This window comes from Schistocerca americana, chromosome 5, assembly GCF_021461395.2.
Source record: "Schistocerca americana isolate TAMUIC-IGC-003095 chromosome 5, iqSchAmer2.1, whole genome shotgun sequence".
Lineage (NCBI taxonomy): Eukaryota > Metazoa > Arthropoda > Insecta > Orthoptera > Acrididae > Schistocerca > Schistocerca americana.
Genome location: NC_060123.1, coordinates 202,060,527 through 202,068,375, shown reverse-complemented (window position 1 = coordinate 202,068,375; position 7,849 = coordinate 202,060,527).

The window sequence follows — 7,849 nt, the reverse complement described above, 5'->3', positions numbered from 1 at the left end:
CGCCAATACATCTCCCGGATCCCACGATTTGAGACCATTCGATGTTTTTATATGGAGGATATTTAAAAGTATTGGTGTGTTCTGATCTTGTTGGTAGTATCGATGAACTCCAGGAGCACATCGTGGATGCTTGTCGATGCATTCGGAACACATCTGGCATTTTTGAACCTGTCAGGAATCGATAAGGAGACGTTCTGAAGCTTGTCTTCACATGAATATTGGCCATATGGAATGCTTGTTGTAATGTGTATGTCCTCAAGTGCATAACCGCAGTTCATAGGGACTCTGTCATAAGGTATTTATGTACTCCGACATTATACTTAACATGGGGAAACCATTGGTTTCTAGACATATGTTTATTAGGGCTATTTGCTTCTTTTGTTATCCTCTACTTGGCACTATCGTTTCTACTTACAATAGTTAGCAACCAGCATACCGGGAAGTAGTAGTTGGTATTCCCAGTTTCTTAAATACTTCCTCTGCAGAATGTTCTTGTGGTCTCGTCACAAATAATGCGTATTATACGTTTTTGGACTGAGAGACATTCAACTAGGCTTGATGAGTTACCCCAGAAAAGATCTTAGGTGATGCTATCGAATAATAGTAAGCGAAGTATGCTAGCTTTTTTTTACTTTTATATCATCTATGTCGGACAACATCTACACTGCCAATAGAGACACTTTTAGGTGCTCCAGCAGGTCTGAGGTATGCTCCTCCCACCTGAATTTGTCATCAATCTACAATCCCAAAACGTTACACTAGCAACTTCTTCTATCTTCGTATTGTTATGTTTCAGTCATATTCTTGGGGGGGGGGGGGGGGGAGGGGGGGGGGGAAGAAAATTCTTTCAAGTTGTGAACTACATATAGCGTTTTTGAAAAGTTTACTGGCAAGTAATTTATTTGGTGGGAACCATTTGTTTATGAACAGTTCGTTAAGTGATCTATCTGACATTATATTTGATTTGCTATTTATTGCATTGTTCAGATCATCTGCAAATAAAATAAACTGGCCTATGGTGATAACTGATGAAACCTCACCCTCGCTATGTAGGCTCATATAACAACCAGTTGTACATTGGCGTCAAGCAGGTGGTCTATACAGTAACGCCACAGGGGACACTCCAGCAGACGACAGCCAGAAGTTTTCAAACACCAGCCGGACCAGCAGGCAGCAGCGAGTTCGACACAAGAGGTTGTGGGCCCCGCGGACCTTTTTGTCTCTGCTGGGTCACACAGCCGCAATTAGACCTGGCTGTATGCTGGCACCGGGCGGCGCCTAGGCTGTGCCAAGCCAGTTCATTCTTACACAGCTGTCTGGGCCAAGTGGCCAGTAGCGGTTCAGCAGTCAGTCTTAACCAAGAAACCATCAGGATCGTCGATGCCGTATTCCAGCGAGCATCCTTCTGTGTGTGGAGCACCCGGTGCCGTCACCAGGTTTCACCGAGTCTTGGACTCTGGACTGGGGACATGTGTAGACTTGGCTGTCGTAGTGCTTGATGCTATTAACTTTTTCATTCCAAAGTGAACTCAGAAATTAACTTCGATATTTCATGCGGCCGTCAACTGTACAAACAGTTATTGTGTCATTCAAGTGCAACCATGACTTACGCACATAATGTCAATGTAAAAACTTACTCCAAAAAGGAGATTTGAGTTCATGCGTTTATTAATTAACTTGCTCTGTGTTGATTACCTGGTCTGTATTCTCATTCCGCTCCGACGAAGTGATACATATAAACCTTCATCCATAAGAAAAGGTAAGGATCGTATGATGGGACTTTGTGGGACACTACAGATAGTTATTTGCCTGCTGGTTGATGCCTGTTAGCTCAATACGTCTCTTTCGTAATGACACCCTTTGTCTGGTGTCAGAGATACACAATTTAAACCATTTTGCAGCATTTCTTGAAGCACAGGAATGTTATAATTTATTTAAACGGCTATTCTGATTTACACAGTCAACGACTTTGATGGGTCGCGCAATATACTAGCAGTGTCTACTTTATCGGTTAATGAATTAAGTACATCCTCGCTGTACTCGTATATAGCTTTCTTAGTTTCAGAACCCTTCAGAAATTCGAACTTCGACTTTGAAAATATATTTTTTGTTGTCAGATGGTTAAGAAGCCGATTGTATATTACTCCTTCCAAAATTTTCGAGAATGATAGCAAAAGTGAAACTGGACGGAAATTTGGCTCTAATTCCTTGTCTCTTTTCTTTTACAGAGGTTTAACTTTAGCACGTTTCAGCCAATCGGGAAGTGTTCTCGTGATAAATGACTTCATGCAAATAACTTAATATGTTACTTAACTCAGACAAACACTCTTTGATTAACTTAGTTGGTATTTCATGACAACCACTAGTTTTTTTTTTTAAGATTTAATGGTAGACATTACTTTTATTGAGGTAGTGAGCATCATATTCGTGTTGCTGAAGTTCTTTGTAATGACTGGTCTGAGATATTCCATAGCAATATCTAGTGGATTTGAAGACTCCGTGTTTTCAGCAGCAGTTACGAAATGCTTGTCAAAAAGTTTTTCAGCACTGCACACATCTGTTACCAATTTATTATTTGCTATCTGATCCTCTTCATCTCTGGTTCTACCAGTCTCCTCCTCCACTATATCCCATACTGCCTTATTTTGTTACTTGATGTGTCTATATTTTTCTAGTAATGAATATGCTTCAATGCCTGTATTACTATCTTCAATATTTTGCAGTGTGGTGTGCAATGAACTATAGTATCAACAAAAAATGTTCAAATGTGTGTGAAGCTTATATACTACGTAACCTAAATTATCCTAAGGACAAACACACACACCCATGCCCGAGGGAGGACTCGAACCTCCGCCGGGACCAGCCGCACAGTCCATGACTGCAGCGCCTTAGACCGCTTGGCTAATCACGCGCGGCTATAGTATCATCAGAGCACTAAAAGAACTAGACACATGCTACAAGGCTAACCACATAAAGCCCAACCTCTCAAAAACTATGTTTTGCATCTCAGAAACAGGGAGGCTACAAGAAAATTGAATGTTATGTTGGAAAGATACCACCTTGGAATAGCGCTTCATTCCAAAATACCTGGGTGCAATAACGGACCAGTCCCTCACGTTCACAAAACATTGCTCCAACATCAAACAGAAAACGCCACCCGGAATAACATCTTGAGAAAGTTAAGAGGTGTAAACTGGGACGCTAAGTCGCTTACAACCACTTATTAGACTGTGTGTTATTCTGCTGTAGCAGAGTACGCCTCGACTGTTTGGTATAAATCATCTCAGGTAAAACTGTAGACGCTGCTCTGAATAAAGTTTGTAGGCTGATTACAGGGTGCTTAAAACCCACCCCTGTCGAGGAAACCTGTCTTTCCAGTACCGTACCTCCAAATATGCGACGAATGTGGCCGCCGATAATGAACGACTGTAGGCTGAGAACTGAGAAGTTCAACCACTGTTTGGTCATGAACTACCTCAGCGTAGACTAAAATCAAGAAAAAGTTTCCTTCGAACAGGAGATCCTTCGAAATTCTTTCCAGACATGACAAAACTTTTGCGATGGAACTCTGTACAACAATACAGTATGGAACCGCGAGAACATCTTTCAGTCACCCACAACGAAGAATGGGGTGGTTGTAGGTTCCTCAATCGCTTAAGAACTGGTGTCAATAGAGCGAGTCCTCCCTTAAACTACAGGATTTCAGATCTTAGTATAACAAGTGTGAGTGTAGAGAAGAACGAACTGTGTATCACTTGTTCCAGTTATATGATTGCGTGGTGTCTGTTCTTTTGTACATGTCCGAAAGAACGGACACCACGTGGAATCCGCAGCTGTGATACATTATATGTAAATTGAAGGTCGAGGAAGAAGAAAGGAAAGGAAAGGAAATGGAAGGGTTTACTGATGTCAGCCGCATCGGGAAATTATGCGGAATCAGTGGCGACGAGGGGATATGTGTACCGGACCGGGATTCGAACCCGGGATCTCCTGCTTACTGGGCAGGTGCGACGACCAGTGCCCCATACAGGACACAGCGTTATCGCAACTGTGCGGAGTATCTCGGCACGCCTCGCGATCGACGCACACTCCCAACAGCGCCACCTATCCGCAGTTCCTGTCCATTTCCTTCTTTTCTTTTTTTTTCTTTATTGGATTAGAGGTGGATAGTGAAGGTTCAAAAAAAAGGTGTTATATGGATGATTAAAAGTAAGAGGAAGAACGGTATGACAGATTATTCTCGAATGGTGAACAAAAGTGGACAAGATGTAGAGAATAAGGAGGAACTCAAGAATATGTGGAAGGAATACTTTGAAGAACTCCTGAACCCGAATGGAGACCTGGATGAGGAGGAACAAGCCGAGGAGAAAAAAGAGGAGGAACAGCAAATAGAAAAAGACCTTACATGGGGAGAAGTGAAAGAGGCATTGGGCAAGACGAAGGGAGGGAAGTCACCAGGTCTGGATGAGCTAAGTGTAGAGATGGTGAGAGCAGCAGGAGGGGGGGGGGGGGGATACAATGGCTATATCGAGTAATGAAAATTGTGTGGAGACAGAAGATGATCCCAGAAGACTGGAAGAAGGGAATAATTGTCCCAATCTTTAAGAAGGGAAGTAGAAAAGAGTGCAAGAACTATCGGAGGATAACACTGATGAGCCACTTTGCTCAAGGTACGTCTACGATGCTGTCCATGCCAGTCGAAGACTGACTGTCCGAGAGATTGCAGATGAATGTAACATTTCAGTTTGATCATCATCATCATCTTGGACAGTTTCCAGCCTCTGGTCGGTTCTGTACGGAACATAGGCCTCTCCATTGTCTTCTATCTTGCCACCATCTCTCCATCTTCACCTTGATCCTGTCTTCTCCTTTCTTCTGGACGCATTCCTCCAGTCCTTTCAGCCATCCGTTTCTCGGTCTTCCTCTTGGTCTCTTTCCTTCCAGTTTCATCTCGTGTATCCTCTTGGGCATCCTCTTCTACTCATTTCTCTTAACGTGTCCATACCATCTCAGCCTTGATTTCTCTATCTCATCCTGTAATGGTTCCACCTTCATTAACTCTCTGAACCTATCATTTCTTAATCTGTCTATCTTTGTCACTCCAATACTGTTTCTCAAGAATTTCATCTCGCTGACTTTTCTCTCTTCCTTTCATAACCCAGGTTTCTGATGTTTATGTCAGGATTGGGACATAGTATGACTGGTATATAACCTTTTTACTGAGTTGGGGTACATCCTTGCTCCATATCAGGCTGCTGGCACTCTTCTGAAATGCTTCTGCTCCCCCCCCCCCACCCGTTTATTTCTCTGTCGTTTTTTCCATCTTCCTGTATCAGGCTTCCTAGCTACTTGAAACTCTCCACTCTCCTCAATCGTTCCCCACCAACTGTTATTCCCCTTGTTCCTCTCTCCCTCTTTCTTGTTGTGATAATGATCTCACTCTTACTTATATTAAATTTCATCCCATATTCTTGTACTGTTCGTTCCCATACGTCCAACTGCTCTTGTACTTCCTCCTCCGTAGTCCCCCAAATCATCAGATCATCTGCAAACACCATAGCTTTCATATTCCTTTCATCAATTAGTTGTGCTGCTACACTTATTATATCATCCATCACTACAATAAAGGGTAATGGTGAAAGTGTACTTCCCTGTCTCAAGCCATTCCTCTGTTCAGTCCAAGCTGATCTCTCTCCTCCCACTTTTACACAGCTCACACTTCCATGGTACATTTCCCTTATCCTCCAAATAATCTGTTTTGCTACTCCTCTGTTCTCCAGAGCTTTCCACACTTTGCTTCTACATACACTATCATACGCTTTTTTCAATGTCCAGGAAGGTCATTAGTAGATCTATTCCATATTCATAGTGCTGTTCCTGCGGTTGTCTTACAGCAAAAATTAGATCCACAGTGCACCTTCCTATTCTGAAGCCATGTTGCTCTTCTCTCATTCTTCCTTCTAATTTTGCCCGAATTCGTCATTCCAAAATTTTCTCAAAAGTCGCCCTCATCCCAATAGGCTTCCTGCATCTTTGGTGTGTCTCAGTAAATGTTTTCTTGAGTTCCACGTAAAACTCTGTCATCTCGGAATTGGCAAATTGTGCAACACAAGGTACTACTCAATACAGCACTGAACGATAACAAAGAGATGTACAAAAATGAAACTTCCGCCATTTATACTTTAAACATAGGTGTGTGCAGGGATGCCAACCGCATTTCGCTCCAACACACTATTGGCGCGAAATTACGAATGTTTCGGAATTTTTTGAACAGACCTCGTATTTAGATACTTGAAAACAACCTAAGACTGAAATTGTACTATTGTACTGAAAATAAACCAAAAGCTATCGTTTTATAGAGGGGTGGTATCATTAAAAAAGTATTTAGTAACTGTGTACCTAAGTTCAAATAAAATCAAGAAATTATATTATTTGCTGTAATGATTTTCGTATCATCCCTTGATCTTCCTTCAAATTTACTTAAGAAGACCGTGTGAAACGTATCTTAAGATTTGTGTGATGAAGGACTAGGTCCCAGACTGTTGAGACGAGATTTTAACGCGGTCCTGAGGTTATTGGGGCGTTCAGTTAATTTTAAGTGATAATCCAACGGCATAAATCTGATATTACATTTCATTCCTGAAATCCCTGAGCTAGCAGGACAGATCGGATGAGGTTATGTTTGTGGAAAGGGGCCAAAATAAGTTACTGTCAGTTGCAGTCAACATATAAACTTTATTTCTTAAAACAATCACACAAGCAAGAATCAGAAACTCTCAAGGTTTTAACGAAAGACCTCCTTTAATTTGATTTAGATCGACTGAAGGCCACATCGAAAATCCAAGCCACAAGGCCTGAGCAAGGAATTCAGGTACAGGAGCTCTTCTGGAGATTTCACTTCTTTAGAAAAAAAATTTTTATCTTCAATATAAATAGGCTGAAAGCCTTAGCTTAAATTTTTTCCAGAGAACTCGGCTCAAGGCCTCACATTAATCAAGAACCGGGTTACGGCTTAAGGCCGAGACAAAGATTTTCAATGTTTAATCTAAATAGGCTTTAAACTCGACTGAAGACCGCATATCAACAAAACAATTTAACGGCTTAAGGCCAAGGAAGAAGAGCTTTCAATTTGAAAAGGCTGAATGCCTTATCTTAAAATATTTCGTGCAAAACTCGGCTGAAGATCTCATACTAAAGAATAACAATCTTATGACTTATGGGCAAGACAAGGATTTGAATTTTTAATTGAAGAGAGATTTAAACTTGACTGAAAGCCACACATCATGCAGAAAACAATTTTACAGCTTAAGGCTTAAAGGGAAGAGCTTTTAAATTTCAACTAAAATAGGCTAAAGGCTTTATCCTAAAATGCTTCACATAAAACTCAGCTGAAGGCCACATACGAAACCCAAACAATCTCATGGCTTAAAGCCCAGACTAAGAAATTTCAAATTTTTGATCTAAGCTGAAAAACTCGGCTGAAGGCCACATACAAACTAGAAAATATTTCTTACGGCTTAAGGTCTAGACAAAATTATTCAACCTTTGATTTGAAAAGGCTGAAAACTCGACTGAAGACCACATACGAACTTGAAAACAATTTACGGCTTAAGGCCTAGGCACAAGGAATTTTCAGTTTTAATTTTGAAAGGCTGAAACTCGGCTGAAGGCCACGTACCAAACAAGAAACAATTTGTAACTCTTCAGGATTTCCCGGCGAAATCTTGACATGTGGAACTTCTTCAGGTGCTACCTGAGAAGTGCTAACAGAGTCTCAAGTAGCACCTGAAGAAGGCAACGAGTTACGTGGCCGAAATATTGTGCCACATCCGGCAGTAGACCCGATTTT